At 39.4% G+C, this 20,289-nt stretch overlaps 1 protein-coding gene and 2 long non-coding RNA genes across 4 annotated transcripts in view; 1 reads left to right on the top strand and 2 right to left on the bottom strand.

Moving 5' to 3' along the window:
* LOC113060448 (uncharacterized) overlaps nucleotides 1-14,228 on the bottom strand; it is a 39,203-nt gene extending 24,975 nt beyond the window's left edge. Inside the window, exon 1 of the long non-coding RNA XR_003278253.1 lies at nucleotides 14,036-14,228. This is a non-coding gene — a long non-coding RNA (uncharacterized LOC113060448). The remainder of the gene's footprint in view (nucleotides 1-14,035) is intronic.
* kif6 (kinesin family member 6) overlaps nucleotides 1-20,289 on the top strand; it is a 304,965-nt gene that overhangs the window by 81,444 nt on the left and 203,232 nt on the right. The gene's annotated exons all lie outside the window — the stretch shown is intronic.
* Nucleotides 17,168-18,230, bottom strand: LOC113060446 (uncharacterized). The gene is made up of 3 exons (XR_003278252.1): nucleotides 18,178-18,230; nucleotides 17,318-17,517; nucleotides 17,168-17,228 (listed from the first exon to the last, which is right to left on the bottom strand). It is a non-coding gene; the product is annotated as an uncharacterized LOC113060446 (long non-coding RNA).

Here is a 20,289-nt window from a genome sequence, read left to right as displayed (position 1 = left end):
GATATCTGCAAGATAAAGATAGAAGATAGCCTTTATTTGATCCAAGCAACATCCAGCTCAGAGGTTCACAGTTTCCTGGACCGACAGCTGGGCCACACAAAGACTGATCACCACCTGATCAGAGAAGCTCTCATCAAAGAGTTTTCTGACCCTGAGAAGGAACAAGGACTAGTGGCTGCCCTGGAGATGAAACAAGGTCATCAGGTATTTTCTCAATTGGTCTACAGCTGACTCAAACACGCAGGACTAGAAATGAGCAGAATATGGGATATGTATATGTTAATTTTAAAACTATATTCCTGAGGAATCTTCACTCTGGGGTAAGCCATCATCTTAGTCCTTGCATGTCCATGCACAATGAGTGCTCAACAACTGTGAGACGGTGCACAATGCCTACTGCAAACAGAAGATGGCTTCAGAAAAGAGCATCAAAACCATGACAGTGACTTCAACACTCAGAGTCAGGGGCTGGCCCTAGAGGGCACCCAACATCAAGATCATGCCAAGCCAACACCCAAAGAGTGGAATGCATCCTTGTAAAACAGAGAACGGGACTCCCAAACCCGTACCAGATCTGAACAAAGGAACAACCGCTGGGAAGGAAAACAATCACCTGGACGTCTCTGGGAGAAGTCATGGGAGTAATCAAGGCCTCATGAGAATCACTGTAAAAGATCGCAGAACCAGCCAAGCTCATTTGGAAACTCAAGAATAAAAAACTCATGGGAATTCAACAGAAACTCCAAGGTAAAATAACAAACACTACTTGGACTAACCAGCCCAAGGAATTGTCAAAAAAACTCACAAAGATTCCAAAATGATCGAGCTCAAACTGAAACCACGCAAGAACTTCACCATGTTTTGACTCACAAGAACTGATGAGGATGATGATGATAATGATGAAAGAGTTCTTCCAACAAAAGGAGGAGAACTGGAAGTGGGAAAAGAAAGAGAAACAGATTCAGTCTGACTAGCAGACAGATGAAAAGTCAGCACTCCTTCATCTCCTCTCAGAGAACCATAACTACCCTAACTTCAGATGGGCAAGAAATCCTACCTGAAAACCAAGAGTTAGCCACTAACTCAACACTACGGTGCTCACTTACCATGCATATTCCCACACAGGCCTACAACTAAAACATGTGGCCCCAATTCACCTAACCGTGGGACCAATGAATCTCATCTACCCAGTGTACGTTTCAACACCCAACACATATCCACTCCTCATTGGGAAAGACCTGCTCAATCGCTTTGAACCTTTAATAGACTTCAAGCACCTGAAGATATGGATACAAGTCCTGAAACCTCTGCCCTTCCAGTCAGACCCCCAACGAGTCGCAGTGTCAAGCCCCCAATTCACTGAGTGATGATGCAAGGTCAAAGCCAAGAGCAAGCTCAACTCTCAGCAGCAAGAACCAAGTCCCTTTCCTCAGCTCATTGCAAGCGTCTGACTCAGACTCAGGTTCTCTTCGAATCATGACTGCCATAAATGTCCAAGACACAGAAGAGTCGGATACAGCACTAGCCCTGTGGGCTGAAAAACTCAGCTACCAGCCTAAAGCTCTTCAGGACATTGAAACAGAGACATCAGAGCCTACTACACATCTCAAAGCGCAGCTGCTTCCCTCTCAGTCCGTGGTCAACAACCATGGCTACCTCCAAGATTGTCTGCGCTGTGTAAATACAATGGAACAACTGACACCTGAGTCACTACTTCTTCATTGTCCCCAACCTACCTCATGGCATCTACATTGGAGCAGACATCATGGTCTGGCTTAATACCTGTATGGACATCATGAATGACGTCATGTGGGCTCCCGCGTCACCCCAACTGACCACTGCAGTCAAGAACTCAAGAACCTTTGATCTGGTCAAACAATGCCAGATGCATGCTCAATGATCAGCGAGCAAGAATCTACAATACCTGCCTATAGCAATAGTGTCAGCGTCCACCTTAACATGCAACTTGGGCAAACTCTCAACAGTAAGCTAGGCTTCTTTCAACCTTCCAGGAACTGCCTAAGACTAGGAATGACATTGAAAGCAACACCTCATAACTTGTGCTGTGTATGTGTTGATCAACAACTATACAGCCAAAGACATCGATATTCCCAAACCAGTCACTTGGGATGGCTCATGACTTTGAGCTAACGCTACCTGTCATCAGCCCCATACCTGCCAAACTAACGTCAGATGAATGTGACAACACTGCAACATTCACAAAGCCCCATTGAACCCTACACTGGGATCAATGCACAAATCCAGCACATCCTGAGTGAAACGGATGCCCTCCTCAGCGAAATGGAAATCAAAGGACTTAAAGAGGATCCGTGCAAATACAAGGACTCCTTTGCTAAGGATTCCCTGGACTGTGGCCTTACATCCACACGGTGCACATCCTGACACATCCAAAAGCGCCACCTACATTTGTGCGACAGTACAAATTCCAATATCATAATATATACAAGGCATCATAGACCCCATGTTGAAAAAGGGCCTGTAAAAGCACCTACTGTAGCCCAATATGACCAGTCCTAAAGCCCAGCAGCAAATGGCGCCCCACCCATCGACTATCGCAAATTGAACCGACAAGTTCCCTTATCGGGATAGCCAATGATCCAGTTGGACCAAGAGATTCCCTGAATCAAAGGCTTAACAGTACTCTCCACACTGGATATCGCATCAGGATTTTGGACATTCTCTATCCTCCGGGAGGGACCAACACAAGCTACCCTTCACCTTTGGTAATTGACAGTACACCTTCACATGGTACCCCTTCGGCTATGCCAACTCACCAGCCCAATTCAACATCTTTCTAAACAAAGCATTCCCTGATGCCAGAGGCAATCTCATTTACATTGATGATGACCTTTTGAAAAGCACCAATGTGGCAGACCACCTCAAAGAAATTGACCACATCCTGAACCAGTTGGCAATGACAGGAGCAATGATTGCCCTTCACAAAGGACAAAGGAGTAAAACCAAATTAATTACATTGGCTTGCTTGTTGGACGTGGTTGCATCGAACCGCAGTCAAGCTGTATGCCATAAATCCAAAACTTAAATACACCCACTAACATCTTTGAGCTACAAAGCTTTTTTGGGAGTGTGCAATTACTCACGACAGTTTATCGAGAACTACACTGACATTGCACGACCACTATCTTCCCTCCTGAAAAAGAACGAACCCTTTGTTTGGGTGGAAGCTCAGGACACAGCTATAAGCAAGCACAAAGAACGCCTACACTCTGCCCCATGCCTGGCCTACCCCAAACCAGAAAAGGAATTATATCTGGTAGCTGGATACTCCAATCATTGCCTCAGTGCAGGCCCCTACCAGCTCCACAACAGAGATAAACGAGTATTTGCTTATGCCAGCAAAACATTGCTTCCCCTGAATGCAGATATTCAGACTGTGAAAAAGTGTTGCTTTGCACTGGGCCATTCAGCATTTCTCCAATTACATTGGAGCGCAGAAAGTTGAAATGTGTCACCAACCAGTGACCTTCCTCAACAGCCAACAAATCAGGGATGGTATGGTAACCAATGCACACATAGCTACATGGCTAATGATGCTTCAAGGACGGGATGTTGAGGCAATATATGCCCAAAACCACAAATCATCTCTAGGTAATGGGCTAGCAGCCTACCAAAAAGGACATTTTGTACACATACCAAAGAACTGTCACAACCACAACTGACAAACCACAGGTACTTCGAGGAGAATGTGTGTGAAGGTATGCCCATAGCATATGTCAATGGCTGTTTTTACAATCAACAGGGCAACTTGAAAGCTGCAGCTGCAGGTCTGTCTCAACAACAATCCTTGCCCACCATAACAATTCAAATTAGGCACTCAGTCTTCACATTATGCAGAAATAGCAGCAATCCTTATCCCCTACAACTTGCTGCATCCCACACCATCTAAGAACTCCTCATCTGTACCGACTTGAACTATGCCCGTCTAAGCTTCACATGCCACCTAGCTGAATGGAAACTGAATGGATTCAAGACAGCTAACAACAAGCCTGTTAAGCATCAGGAACTCTTCCAAGCATGCAATACTAATGTGACTGAACATGACATGATTGTTTATTGGAAAATGGTCCAAAGTCACTCACGTCAACCAGGACAAGACAAATATCTCAATGATCAAACTGATGCCCTCGCCAAAGCAGGTGCATCACACGGAGAGTCCTGGAAATTTCCTGGACGATGCACCAATGCGCTGGGCACCATAGTGCCAATGCCACCTATAAAATGCTCATGCAACTGGCATACTGGCCCGTCATGCAGCAAGATGTGGCGGAATAAGTAAAAGGAAGCCGACAACAAAGTGGGTAGAGTGTCTCCCAGCTCCCAACGATACAGCAGAAATGACAGCCTGCTTGTTAATGAACCACATCTTCTGAAGATTTGGACAGCATTTAAGAGTCAGCTCTGACCTAGGAACCCACTTCACCGCTGAAGTCATGCAGGAAGTATGGAAATGCCTGGGCATACATGTCAAGCTTCATATAAGCCATCACCCAATTTCTTCAAATCAGGTCGAACAAGTCAACAGGACAGTAGCAAGCATATTGAAGAAGTATGTGTCCACCAATCAAAAAGATTGGGAGGTCAAGCTTCCTCTGGTCCTGATGGCCATCAGGGCCACCCCTCACCGGTCTACCGGAATACCCACATTTAAAATGAATACAGGACGTCAAATGACACTACTGTTACACCTGCTATACCAACCAGGTGACCTGAACCTCATCACCACCTGCACCAGTACCTGGAAGAGTTGCATCAGCACCTGAGAGTGACTTTTGCCTTTGTGCAACAAAACCTCCAAAGAAACATGAAAGGTCAAAAAGCCTACTACAACCAAAAGGCCTCTCACCAGGAACTCTGTGTCGGAGACTGAGTATGGTACTACAGCTTCTACCAGCCAAGGCAGAATGCTCCCCATCACCTGTCATGCTCCCCAATTCCTACCTCACTGGACAGGACACCACGAGATTGTGGGCAAGCTCTCTGTTGCCTATCGGATCAAAATCAGACAGGGGCGCAGCGAGCCAGTCTCTCGATGGGTCTATCGAAACCAGATAAAGAGGCACCTGAGCACCATACAGTCTGTTTAATAGCACTCAGCTGGTGTTGCAGTGCTTCAGTCCAAAAGAAGTGAAATAAAAAGCACCCATCCATTAAAAAAAGTGTCTCACACTGCTTCGAGGGATGAAAAAAGGCCTCCTTTAGCGAATCGATGTGTTTTTGTAAGAAAAATAACCATATTCAAAATGTAATAATCAATTAAATCTAGCTTGCGCTCAGTGTTGTAAATGGAATCAGTTCCGGGTGGATAACGTATGAGGTCAGCGTTGCGCATGCGCCGCTCAGAAGTGACGAACTTGGAAGTGCAGGGGAGAGATCAAACTAAAACAACATCACTAATTAGAAGTACAAAATTAGTATTTGTAAAGAAGAATGTCAAGGGTTCCAGAGTCTCAAGGAAGAGAGGAGAGGCACACAATCCATGTTGCTTAAAGGGTTAGTTCACCGAAAAATGAAAATTATGTCATTAACGACTCACCCTCATGTTGTTCCAAACCCTCAAGACCTCCGTTCATCTTTGGAACACAAAGATATTTTAGATTTAGTCCGAGAGCTTTCTGTCCCTCCATTGAAAACGTATGTATGGTATACTGTCCATGTCCAGAAAGGTAATAAAAGCATCTTCTAAGTAGTCCATGTGACATCAGTGATTGGAGATGAGCTGCACCTACGCCCCACCGCCGGTATCGAGTCCCACGTAGGAGATGGAAGGATATAAAACTGGAGCGACTATAGTGAAGGACGAGAGAGGACCAGGCCTGGGACATTATTTTATGTGTTTGCTTTTTATTTATGCGCACCAGTCGCCCGTGAGGGGCTGGTGCGCCGTTTTGTGTTTATTTTGAATAATTAAAGTGATTTTTTATTGTGCGCCGGTTCCCGCCTCCTTCTTCCCGATGAGTATGGAGATTTTATCATTACACGCATATATACGTTTTGAGTCATTTTCTCCGGATAACCCCGAAAAGAACTTAAATTAATCGTACAGATAAGAGCAATACATCAATCGAATCTGTAAAGGGTCTACTTTTTTTTGGAAACAGACATAATAACAAAACACCTTTGTGCACTTATGAAATAAAGATAACAAACAAGGTGCGCTGTCTGCAGCCTTTGTTTGCGCTGATCTTCATTTACAAACACGTCATTAAAATGAACTGTAACTCCGTGAATACTCAATGAAGAGACATGAGAGAGATATCTGTAGAAAGCCTGACATGTCTACTTTTAAACTAAACAAGTGCTGCCGAAAACAAATATTCTGAGATAAAGTAATCCATATGAAAACAAGGCGATGTCTATTTTTCATGTCTCCCTTCATTATATCTAATGTTACCACGTCCCCGCGCTTAACGCACTATTCAGATTCAAACTGAAGCGCGCGGCTTGAAAACTCTCACACAGAAAAAAAAGCAGCCAGACTGTTCTTCAAGTTTTTATTTTATTTTACTGTTTGCTTCGCGATGAGAGGAATAAGACATAAATCACTCCAAAAAGATGTGATGTGGTTGAGGATTTGAGAAATGGATTTCCTCAGAAAAAAGAATGAAGCACTTTATTCAGCAGAGATCATAAACATGAGTAAGTCTCTTTTTATTTATTTATATACTTGTACTAGTTTTCACATACTGTGTAAACATTTTACTAGTTAGAATTTTTCCAAATACTTTTTCCAAACTATAATTCCTGACTAAATGTGTAATCAAGTGAAACATTATGAAGTTTCAATAACAATATACAATACTATACCATTCAAAAGCTTGATGTAAATAATATAAATCTGACAAATAGAGATAACTCTAACAAATGTAAAAACAATGCAGTTCTTTCAATTTATTCCCCCTAAAAAAACTGAAAAATATTCTCAGCTCTTTTCAACATTAATAATAATGATGATGATGATAATAATTTTTTTTTTTGATAGAAAATAAGATTGTTAAAAGGATTGTTCAATTTAGTTCTGAAGGATTGCGTGACTGGAGTAAGGATGCCGAAAAAATTGTTTGAAAGTAAGCTTTGATTGTCCCTAATAAACTGTTTAACTGCTCCCCCAAGTGGATATTAAATTATGTTGTGGGATAATTAAATATATTCTTAATAAACTACAAACTTAAAATTATATAGATTTATTTTATTCTCACATTATTTCTTGTAACTCCTCACTCAGTGCTCATTATGCAGCTCATTTATGCAGGGCTTTTTCTTCTCAGGTGTAAATCACAATGATATTCATGATAGTTGACGCCTACTCGCATGACTTTTACCAACAAAAAGTGTCTTAGAAAATGTAAATCAATATATTGTTTTCTGTGAATGAGTAAACAAGATGATTTTCACATAATTTAGAAAGAAAAATTCTAGTCTACAAGCTCCAGTTCTCAACAGTCCCAGGAACCAATGTTATGTATGTGTTTTATGGCCTTATTCAAGTGATTTAACATTTTTAGTTTTTCACTAACCATGCATAACATTTTTTTTCTCAAAAATACAATCATGTACATGCATGCATTTAACATATTATTATAACCCAGTTTGTGCTGATTACAGTAATATTAGACTTTACCCAATTAGATATTCATAAGAAACTGAAAAAAAGCACAAATATCAGGGCATGACAAAACTTCTCCAGGCCCCAAAAATACCCTTAGACTCCAGAGGGTTAATGACTATGGTATCCCTGTTCTTAATTGGCCAGCAAACTCGCCCTGACCTTAAACCCATGGAAAATCTATGGGGTATCGTGAAGAGGAAGATAAGTTATGCCAGACTCAACAATGCAGAAGAGCTAAAGGTCACTATCAGAGCAACCTGGACTCTCATAACACAGTCTGAGTGCCACAGACTGATCGACTCCATGCCACACCGCAATGTTGCAGTAATTCAGGCAAAAGGAGCCCCAACTAAGTATTGATTGCTGAACATGTTCATTCTTTTCATGTTCATACTTTTCAGTTGGCCAAGATTTCTAAAAATCCTTTCTTTGTATTGGTCTTAAGTAATATTATAATTTTCTGAGATACTGAATTTGGGATTTTCCTTAGTTGTCAGTTATAATCATCAAAATTAAAATAAATAAACATTTGAAATATATCAGTATGTGTGTAATGAATGAATGCAATATACAAGTTTCACTTTTTGAATGGAAATCAACTGTTTGATGATATTCTAATTATATGGCTGATTTTCCTTTGCTAAGGTAAAGGAAACTTTGGATGTCATTAGGGCTCAAGGACCGATGGTGTGAGGACCCTATTGGAATTGCTCTGTTTCTTCTTCTTCTTTTTCAAAGTGAATTGCATTTTTTGAGGGCCTAAACATGCAAAAAATATCACAAAACTTCGCTCACACATCAGAACTGATATAGTTTTCATATGTAGGTATGGCAAAATGACTCTATAGCGCCACCTGTAAAATTTAAATGAAGTGCGCTTTGAGCAACATTCACGAAAATTACCTACAAAAAAAGTATCTTGGTACAAAATCCAAAACCCAACAGGAAGTATATTATTTTCAATTTCCTGTAAAAAAATTGTATTTTCCAGGAGTTGTACTTTAATGAACTCCTCCTACAGTTTTAATCGGATCATCTTCAAGTTTGGTGAGGGTTATCATAAGACCACTATATTGAAAATATCTTATGTTTTCATTGAAGGGCTTGTCCCAACATTTACATTCACATACATCTACATTCCCATATTCGATAAAAGTAATAGCGCCACCTGCTGGCAACAACAATTGACATGTTTAACACTGTTATGGACTCTTAGCAACATAATAATACTACTAATAAAGTCACCTGAATGAGTAAACAAAAACAAAATGTAAACAAGAGCACTTGAACGAGTTGTGTTCAAATGCAGTCTCTGCTCTGTTCTCACAGAGAACAACCTCCTGGACCGCAACCAATCTGTCTTCAGAAGTGGACATTTGACCAAGACTGCCTTGCTTTCAGTTGTTGAAGCCCTGGCTAGAGTGGTTAGAGTGGCTTCCAAATCTTCTATACTTATTTTGCTGTATCTGTCTGCTGCTTTTGATATTGTGAACCACCAGATCCTCCTGTCAATCCTATTGGATAATGGCATCTCAGGAACCGCATGCCAGTGGTTTGAGTCTTACCTTATGACTGACCATAATCTTCAACTCAACCTGGCTAAGACAGAACTGCTTGTGGTTTTAACTAACCCCATCCCTTTATCAAAATTTCACCATCCAGTTAAGCTCATCCACCATAACTCCTTCAAAAACAGCTAAAATCCTTTGATAAACTGAATTTCTCAGACCACATTGCTAAAACTGCGTGGTTCTGCAGATTTGCTTTATACAACATTAGGAAGATTAGGGCCTTTCTTTCAGAACATGCAACACGATTCCTTGTTCAAGCTTGTGTTTTATCCAGGCTGGACTATTGCGATACTCTCTTGGCAGTTCTTTCCAGCCACTTCTATCACACCTCCACAATTAATCCAAAATGCTGCTGCAAGATGAAATCTTTAATTATCTGAAAAGAATGCATGTTACCCCTCTGTTTATCAATTTGCACTGGCTACCAGTAGCTGCTCGCATTAAATTCAAGGCATTAATGTTTGCCATTTACCTAAATTCATTACTTCAGAGTTATGTGCCCTCTAGAAGCTTGTGTTTTACAAGTGAATGGCGTATTATTGTGCCATCTCAAAGAGGCACAGAATCACTTTCACAGACTTTTTCATTAACTGTTCCCTCCTGGTGGAATGACCTGCCCAAATCAATCTGAGCAGCTGATTCCTTAGCCATCTTCAAGAAAGGACTAAAAACAAATATGTTCCATCTTTATTTGACCCTCTAACTCTAGCATTTTCAATTTTATTTTAATTGTACTTTATTTATATATATTTTATTTATTTTAAAAACAACAACAACAAAAACACTAGCTTTCTATTTTTTCTATTCTGTCTACTAGTTTTTCTTTGTGTTGGACTGCATTATGTTATGCAACACCTAGACCAGGGGTGCTCAAACTTTTTCCTGTTGAGGGCCAAAAACCAAACTTGATTAAGGGCCGTGGGCCAAAAGTAAATTTTGCATCATAAATCAAACTGTATTACATTAAAGTTGCTATGGGTTTATTTATTTCATAATATTTAAAATAAATATAAAACAACTTTAATCTGAATAACTAATGCAGTTTTATTTGTAAAGTTTTGCATTTTAATGAACGTATTACAATAAAACCAACAATCCCCAAGTGTTCAATGTACAATTCCGTTCAATGCCAAATACACAAGCAATAATAAAACCATGTGGTTGCAATGTCAGTGAGCTGATGAGAGATATGAAGCTGGTCCTTATTTTTCAGAGGTTTTTGGTAGTCAATATGCGCCAGCAAACTTCATGAATAATGATTGATGAGACCTTTGACCTATGAATTATGTCCAGATGTGGCCTTTGACCTATGAATTATGTCCAGATGCAACCTTCCGGCATGGGTGAAATTGATCCGTCATGCTTTGAGTTCCGGGAGGTGTTGTTGTTTGTTCAGCGACCAAGTGATGAATGTGTTCCCCTGAAGAATTAGTTTGAAGATATAATGAATCGTTTCCATATTCTGACTCTTCTGGACGTGTCTATGTGTTACGCGACCGCTGTGTCAGGTTGCAGCCTGTAATGTTCGAGCGCGCGCTCTCACTCTGTGTGTGTGCGTCTGTGTGTGTGTGTAAACTGTGATAAAACAAGTACGTTTTGATGAAGAATAAATATAATAAACGATTTTAACAGATCGTATCAGTGTGTGTGGGTGCGTGTGTGTGTGTATGTGTGCGTTTGTTGAATTTAATATGCCGTTTATATAAAGCAATTCTAAACTTATTAATAAACTGCGAATAAACCAATAAAAATATAAATCCCCCAAACATTATTTTGAAAGTGTCCAGTCTGCAAGCACTACGATTCCTAAATGAGGATCACAACATGTTGTCGTGTTTAAACTAAATCAGTATCGCGAGTCCTCCTCTCTCTCTCTCTACCCGCCTGCGTGAGCGCATGCTCATGTCATTTCCTTTCGGTCCGCTGCGAAAGATAAAGTGAAGAAAACGTTTTAAATGCACTACATCTCTCACGACTGAGCGATATTACTTTAAAGTTTAAATAATCTCCCTTTACATCTGTTGTCCGGCTTTTCTTGTTTATATTTTAACTTAGTGTCTTATTTTCATAACGGTAGGCTATTCTTAGAATGGATTAGCGGTCTATACGCAGTCATAGTTTTGACCATCGTATCTAACTCTGTCTCAAACGTGGCTCAAATCGTTTTTAATTGTTTAGCTAAAATTACATTTAATTTAAATCTGAATCAGCTTTTATTCTCGTCAATTGACGTTGGGTCCATTTATTTCACAGTTATTTTAGCTACGGTGCAGACAAGGCTCGTCCTATACAGTAGGTTATATCAAATTTTCAGAAAAGTGGTCCGGAGAACATTGCTGGAATGTTTACAGACAGGTCTCAAGTGGATATCATCACAGCCGTAATCTTAGACTTTGTTTTAAGAAGCTTGTTTGAATAACATCCAGGTAGCTTAGAGCCCGTTTCGGATTTAACCGTGGCGACATCAGGGAATATACAAAGATTCTTAAATTGAATTTACTACCTTTTTACACCACCTATTTTACTACCATCACAATATTTTTACTACCAACACGGCTTCAAACTGTAGCAGTGTTAAGTAAAGTGACAAGTAAAGACATGAAATATCTTTCCAAAATTAATTAATAACATATTTAATCACAATTTAATGAGGCAATTATAACTTAATTTCAACACTGGGAGGGAGAGATAGAGAACCAGAGAGAGTGAGAAAGAGAAAGTCAGGAGCGGTTCTGTAGGTGAGTGTGCATGTGTGTTAGGGCAAGTGAGTGAGCTACATTCAAGTAAGAAGGAACTCTACCATAGGACTTGGATTGATTAAGATATCACAACAGGCCTTGGTCCATAGGATTTACCCAATATGTCAGAGTAACAATTACATAAAAATTAAAAGACAGACTGGACCTTAAGAATGAACAGCTACACAATGTGTAATAATAAAGTGCAATTGTACACTATGATAACAGTATTTCATTAATAAAGAAATAACTTCAACACTGGACACAAGCCAAGCACTTTCCAACACACAGAGAGAGAGAGAGAGAGAGAGAACAAACAAAATACACAAAGCCTCTCTTTGAAACAAATTTCGTTTTGTATTAATTTTATCTTAATTTTAATCCATGTTTCATTATTTTGTATAATCACAACACGTTGAGACATGAACCGAAAATCATCGTTTAGGTAGCCTAGGCTACTCGCCTCACAGACCTAAACAAATTAGAAATATCCTATATCTATTATCTACAGAAAGGTTGAAATTTCTACTTTTAAACAGAACCATTCAAAACTAAATAAAAGTAGTCTAGGCAGTGGTGGACTGGGACAGTAAATCAGGCCGGGAATTTGACTACACCCCAGGCCACCTCTGTTTCTGCAGTCACCACCCAATTCATGTGTCCACCAGACTGCTAAACTCTTTGGCTCTTTCAGTTGTTTGAATTGGGTTATACTTAAAAAATAAATCAAAATCCTTAGACTGTGGACCGGAAAAATAATCAAATTAATTATCAAGAAGTATCAAGGCATTCACTGTCTCTATCATCTTTCCCTGAATCCCCCTCTCTCTCACTCTGCACATTGAGTTTCTCTGTAATATCAAATAAGAACTTTCAGTAATCTATATTAATTATGCAGCCATCAATTGTATGTCCCAATGATCACAGTCCTACTACTGATGACCTTATAAATCATATAAGCACATATTTTTCTAAGAGTATAGCCAGCATGTTTAGTTTTGCTTATAGCTTAAACTTTAGCTGAAGGTTCCTGCTCTGACTCAAAAGCTGAACTGTCCACCCTCTCTTGTTCAAAGCATGAGCACTAACAGCACTAGTGCTACTGTTTTATTCCTTCGTCACCTTCAAAATAAATAAGCATTGTACACTAGGCTATATATGGTAGGCTAGAAATAGAAAATAGTTTCTGGTCAATTTTGGCACTAAAAAAATACTGTATCTTCATATGTAAAACAGTGTGCTAGTTTGTCATTAAGAGGCTCTTTTAAAACATCTATCATTATATACATTTGTAATACATATTTATTTTAAATTGATTTTATCTATTGTAAGTCTCTTTGAATGAAAGCTTCCGTCTGCCAAATGATTATTTAAATATTAGGGTGGAACCCTAAATTTTTCACAGTTCGATTTGTTTCACAGTTTTAGAGTCACGGTTTCGGTATAGTTGTATATGCTATGTTTATGGAAAAACTATACTTTCAAAAACTATATATTATCATATTATTAAGAATATTCTAAATACCTTCAACAGCACAAATAAATACAATAGAGTAAATATACAAATAAAATAAACTGACTTTCAGGTTTTTTTTAGGTAGGTCTTGCATTAGTTTTTAGGTACAGAAATTAAAGTAATCAAATGTAAAACAGCATTGCATTTTGGACTATAAATTAAAGATTATTATTTATTTAAATTAAAAAAAAAGCTTTTTTAATCAAGAGCAGTGAGTGATTTCTTGGTTGTTGCTGTTCGATTAATATAAAGACTGTCACTTTAAGAGAATGAACTGATCCAGTGTTCGTGTTAGTATTGAACAAGAGTGAACAAGAGTAGAGGGTTTTTTTCATCGCTGTTGTTGTAATGTCTGGGAATCCAGAATGCAGATGCATCAACAGAAACATATATTATCTGAACCTTGTTTGTTTTACGTGTTATTCATTTAAAACATATTACAGATGCTCTGTCAGATTTAAGTTGAACAGCGGTCCCAGCGCGTGTCGAACCGTGTGTGCTAAACTGAACAGTTCGGTTTTTTCAGAGAACCATTGTAAATATAAATGTTATTCTGACCGACCTGCTCCCTTACTGGCGAAAATGGCTGGAATTTTGCAGCAACTTGCGCCAGGGCTTTTCTCCTTTCCCTCTATGCTCCTCCTTTGCGCTCCATTTTTTGTGCGATTTTCTAAGATAAAGCCTGCCTCTGGATATAGCCAATAAGGCAGTGCTTCGCTGATGTTTAGTCATGTGGTGGGCTCATATCACTCCGCGATCGCCTGATTCGTGGATTCATAAGACCGTCAATTAATTCATAGTTGCATAACAGCCTATTGCACGTCAGCACGTGCTCCCGATGGCCAGTCCGCCCCTGGCTATAGGGCCGTTTCATAGTCAACGCATCTGTACGGATACGCGTCCCCGAGGCTACGCATCGTTACGCTTCGGCCGCCATTATGCATCGGTGCGTAGCCAAATGTGTCGTCCTAGTTTTTGATACGTGACGCGCCGATTCACGCAATACTATGCGTTGTCGGTGGGGGCGACATTACAAGTATTGTACATTAATTCAAGTATATTGTGTTTACAAAAGAAGAAGGTTTGAATACAATGGCGGGCGAAGAGGAAAAATTATGCGAACTTATACGTATTTATCCACATTTATACGATAGTTCATCAGCAACAGAACACACTCCTCTTCAGTTGCCATTGTGATCTGAAGATCACGCGACGCGACTCTACTAATATCACCCGACTCTACTACCCCCTGTTGCGTGAGCGGTGTATTGCATACACGCATCACCCGTGACGCTTGCGTTCACTGTTTAGACTATGAAAGGGAGCGCGTCGCTCGCGTTGACTATGAAATGGCCCATAGGCTTTAGGCCAGGGGTCATCAACTATATTTGTCAAAGGGCCAGAATTTTTCTCGGCAGACACTGTAAGGGCCAGATACTCGTAATATACAATAATAAAATCAAATTATATCCTAATATGTTATTATTTGATATATACTAATTCTAATCCCAAATTTATGTTTTTTTTTACATATTACCTGTACTGCAGCAAGCCACCAGGGGGCGATAGCGATATTTAAGGCTTCATATTTGTGAGGCTGTCAAGCTGTACATCTTGTCACATGCAGGTCGTAGTTTGTGGAGAACACTAGAAGAAAGACCTTCTGAATATATTTGAATGAAAAATGGCACTCTCAAAGAGCCTTAAGCGAAAAGTTGATTCAGAGAACCATAGTTTTAATGAAGAATGGACTGATAAGTACGTATTCATAGTTCCTACTGTTAGAAATGCTGTACCTGTGTGCCTCATTTGCTTTTTTTTTTTCATTAGATTTAAAAATGAATAAATATGGAACGGACCCGAATATTTGAATATTCTTTCATTGGGTTGGTATTCGATTTGAAAATTTGACATTTTAATTATTTTTTTTTTGCACACATTATTATTATCAATCTAAATTAATCTCGTTTTTAATTTAAATTAATTTCGTTTTTCTCTATTTAAATTTTGTTTTTTATTGAGGCTATTTAAATTTCGTTTTTCGTTGTTTGTTTTTCTTTATTTAAATTTTGCAGTGTCCGTTCTTGGAGCATAATAAGTACTGCCCGCGTGAGGTGCGCCGCTTCCCGCTCGCGCTGTTCTGACTGTAGTTGAGAGGGGGTTCAGCGAAAAATCGGCAGCTGTCAGCAGGAAGTGGCTGTCACTGGCAGCAGGAAGTGGCTGCCAATAAAACCGGATGGCAGCTGTCGCTAATACCCGGAAATTGGAGGAGGCTGCCGGCGGCAACAAGACAAATAAATAATTATATACAATTATGATTATGTTCAATACTTTTTTAAATAAGTATAAAGGTCAGTATTGTATATTATTTGATTTAAAAAAATTGATCAAATATAAACAAAGAAATAAGATCATTTTGCTAAACGTTAATTTCCAGCTGAATGTTTATGCATGCATGTATCATTGTTTGTGTGAAATAAAACAATTTATATACGAGAGTGGCACTTACTGGGTGTATGTTGTATATTTATTATAGGCTATATACACAAATGACTGAAAAGAGAGAAGTCTCAGAGACCTTTATTTAAAATCATAATTTGCGGTTATATTTGTAGTATTTCAAGAAACAACTATATATATATACATATAGTATAAAGTAGCTGTTAAATTTGTAACTGGGTTAGTAAGTTGTCAAAGTCAGTTCTTTACAATGTAAACCGTATAAAATATATCCAGTAAGCAAGCAGACTAAAATATCAATCAGAATCACTAACAACAATCCGGAGGTATTTTCAAGACTCTTAGATCAGAACTGATACGGAGTTACTTCTCCAGCATCTTGCACCAATCACTGTAAAACCCAGGGTGGATGTGCATCTCCCCTCATTTTCCTCTTGCAACATGGTTAAGTCAAGCATCGTTTATTTATATAGTGCTTTTAATAATACAGATCAAAGCAAAGCAACTTTACAGTATTATATAGGAAAATAGTGTGTCAGTCAATAATGCAGAAGGACATTAGTAAACTCAGTTTGTAGTCAGTTTAAAAGGCAGTTTATCATTCAATTCAGTGATGTCATCCTTCAGCTCGGTTCAGTTTAAATCGTATCTGTGGAATCATTTGCAATCATGTCAATGATATCACTGTAAATGAAGTGACCACAACGAAGCAAGCCAGAGGCGACAAGGAACCAAAACTCCACCGGTGACAAAATGGAGAAAAAACAAGGTCTTTACAGGGGATCTGTATCTGGGGCTCTAGTTGTCCTGGTCTCCGCTGTCTTTCAGGGCTGTAGAGGTTCTTTCTAGGTGCGATCCACCATCTGGTCTGGATACATACTCGATCCGGGTGACTGCAGTGACCTTCGAATAAGAAAGAAACAGATTAATATAATTGAAGATGTTAATATCTATACGATGTTTGATAGGGAGCCAGTACAGGGTTTACAGAACTGGGCTAATCCGGTCATACTTCCTGATTCTAGGAAGAACTCTAGCTGCTGCATTTTATTATTCATAAGAAAATGGTGACTTTAATACCTAAATTGCTTTATTAACAGTAGACATGCATGCACACCCATATTAATGATTATTCCCATTGCATCTTGTCATCATGTACAGAGCAGTGATTACATTTTCATGCATAATTTGCACACCTGGTAAGCAGTTGTTGTAAACCTCGTCGCAGTGTCTGCAGGGTGTACATTTTGTTGAATTCCTGACATGGCTTAGACTTGTTCTCCATTTTGTTCCACCTGTATATTGAGATGAGGAGCATGAAAACAACATTATTACAAAGATAAACATTCAGACATGGCAACTGGGAAATGTAATGTTATGGCACCTTTTTAAACCTCTAATCAAATATGTAAAAGAAGATACTCAGCTAAGCCAGCTGGATTGTGCCCGCTTTCGAAAGGAGTCTGTATACAGTACAGCAGACTTCTGAATTTGGAACAAACCAAAGACGGACTTAGTAATGTAGCATAACCCCTCCTCCAGGATCACGTAAAGAAGAATTTCCAACAGGACAGCATCTGGCAACTATTGGGCATTACAAAAAAAAAAGGTGTCAGTGCCATGGTTTTGTCTCAAGATGCACATCAGTAATGTTTTTTTTTTTTTTTCTAAATGCATGTTTACAAAAGCTACTTCAATGTTCTAAATTTAACTACAGCCTAATCCTGGCTTAATCCAAGCCCTGTCTGTGAAACTAGACCTAAAAGTTATAAGGAATTATGAACCGGTCCATTATATTTTGTATAGATAATAAAAAAATAAATAAAAAAATTGTTTTGCATTCACATGCTTACAACTTCTGCACATGCATAGTATTAGAGAAAACACACCTCAATAGTGCAAAAAAAAAAAAAAAAACTTCTTTTAAGAACTCTTAAGTTAATGTATATCACACAATCTCCTGAAAGACTTAACATGTAAAAATATATGGTTAGTGTTGCAAATTTATCTTCTATCATTCCAGTCAAACAACATTCTTTTATATTATTCAATAGACTGTTAACACGCTAACAAACGTTAATATTTAATGGTACGTCAAACGTAATTTGAAGTTAATGGTAGGCCCCTAACAAGGTACACAAACAATGTTGCTACCACTAATTAGATTTCATTGAACAATTAAATCAAAGTAGGCACCAAGTCTACCAAGTCGTTCACCAAAATAACAATTAAAATCAAACTTACAACGCAAAAAAACATTAATTACTCCGATGACCAATTTCTGAACTTACCGTTTGATCAATTGCAACCATTACTGAAGCGTTTGGGTGCAGTTATATCTGATTGGTTGCGCCCACGTTGGTCGAAACTGATTGGCTCCCACTGAATGGCAGGTCCCGCCTACCATCCGGCTGCCAGTTACTGCCTTCCGGCTGTCAATGGCAGCCACTTCCTGCTGCCAGCTGCCGATTTTTTATCTGAACCCCTGCTGCTGTAGTTTACTAAAAGTTTATTAATTCTGAATGTGTTGCGTCTGGCGTGTCCATCTATGTTGTACCAAATGCGACACTGCACTCCCTCGTGAAGTCGATTGGATGAACGGTTCTCGAAATAATAAAAATGGCAACGGACATACAGACACAGATTCCTACCTTTATTAGAGAGAAAAATATATTCAGCCCCTCTCTCCTAAGCTTCAAATAGTCGATGTTCATTACTAACGAAGCTTCGAAGCTCAAAAAATGGTATTCGGACCAGCTCTAATCTTTTTCCTCTTACAAGGCTATTCCTGAATTCAGTATTATTCTGGGGGCCGGATGGAAATCTCTGACGGGCCGCCAGTTGACATTGTATGCATAATCCGTAAGAAATGCATTTTTCTCCGGTGCGTTCACTACTGCGAAGATCGCGAGTCAGTGTCAACCTCATCTTTGCAGCTGACACAGAAACACTTGTTTATTAATAAACACTTAAAATATCATGATATATATATATTTTACTGTGTTTAGGTGCCGTTTATATAAACGCGTCACCACTGCATGAGAGAGAGAGAGACACACACACACACACACATGCAAGGTCTCTCCCGCTCTGCCGTGCGCTCGCTACACGGTTTGCATGCTCGCTTTTGCTCACTCGCTCTAGATTCGCAGGAGATTTGAACTAATTTCCAGGCATCATAACATTACAAAAGGAAATTGTAATATCTTTTTATTACTATTTTGGTATGATGAACATTCACCCGCCAGTGTGGCGGATAGCCTTTTGAGATTAAGCCTGTTTCACACTGGATGCCGAAGCGACGCGGAACAGAAAATCACGCGCGGTCCGCTGCCTGCCTGTTCACACCTATGATCGCTTTTGTCACTCGCGGTATTTTAATTTGAAAATTGCTTATAATTTGACAATTGACCAGATTGTCTCGTGTTTCTTGGTGTGACTTCCTTCCGGAATTGACACGGATCGCTTGCGGCTCGCGCAAAAAATAGACCAGACGTCGAAACTGGCGCTTCACTATCGCCGAACGGAAAATCTTACCGCACTTGTCGCTTGTTAATTTCGGACCCTGGCTGCGGGCCAATAAAAACTGGACTGCGGGCCGCGGTTTGGACACCCATGTTATAGACTCAGTTAGATGGGGCTTCGAAAATTTACTACCTCGTCAGATGACGTTTACTAGTTTTTACTACTTTTTACTGGCCTTAATTTGGCATAATTTAATTTACTACCTTTTACAACCCCGCGGAAACCCTTGACATGGTCGTAAAAGACATGGTCCTAGTTATTTTCACAGACTTCAGACTCTGTTTGTAAACAGAATGTTTACCCATGTGGAAGTAATCACACTGAAACGTTTACGGCCTCTATACAAACCTTTCATAAATAAAAATATTTACCATCTGTAACGCGTTGTGTCAGGAGGGGGAAAAAATATGGATAAATCACAAAGTTATTAGACCAGACAGACTCACGGAGGCGATTGACATTTAACAACGACTCGCGTTTTATTTCTCCATTCGAAATCGGGAAATTGTCCGTCCCATGTTCCACCGTCCTCAGCACAGGCGTAACTATCGGTAAGCAGGGTAAGCGGTTGCTTACGGGCCCGGACCAATCAGGGGCCCGCCCGCGTTACTGGAAGATTTTGATTGACAGCCAGGTCCCCCTATCGCATTTGACTAACTTTAGTTTGATCGCATTTACATTTTTTGAGAATTGATTTGAATAAATTATGACAAAAGCATATTTGACTGAAAATTAAATAAATTTTTGAAACGAACAATGATAAATTTGGTGTAATTTGTTTCTTATTGGAACTGGGGAATCCCCAGGTGAACATGGCATTGCGTGCAAAAC

Source organism: Carassius auratus, chromosome 42 (genome assembly GCF_003368295.1).
Source record: "Carassius auratus strain Wakin chromosome 42, ASM336829v1, whole genome shotgun sequence".
Lineage (NCBI taxonomy): Eukaryota > Metazoa > Chordata > Actinopteri > Cypriniformes > Cyprinidae > Carassius > Carassius auratus.
Note: the sequence above shows the minus strand (reverse complement) of the source record. Positions and strands in the feature narration are given on the sequence as shown.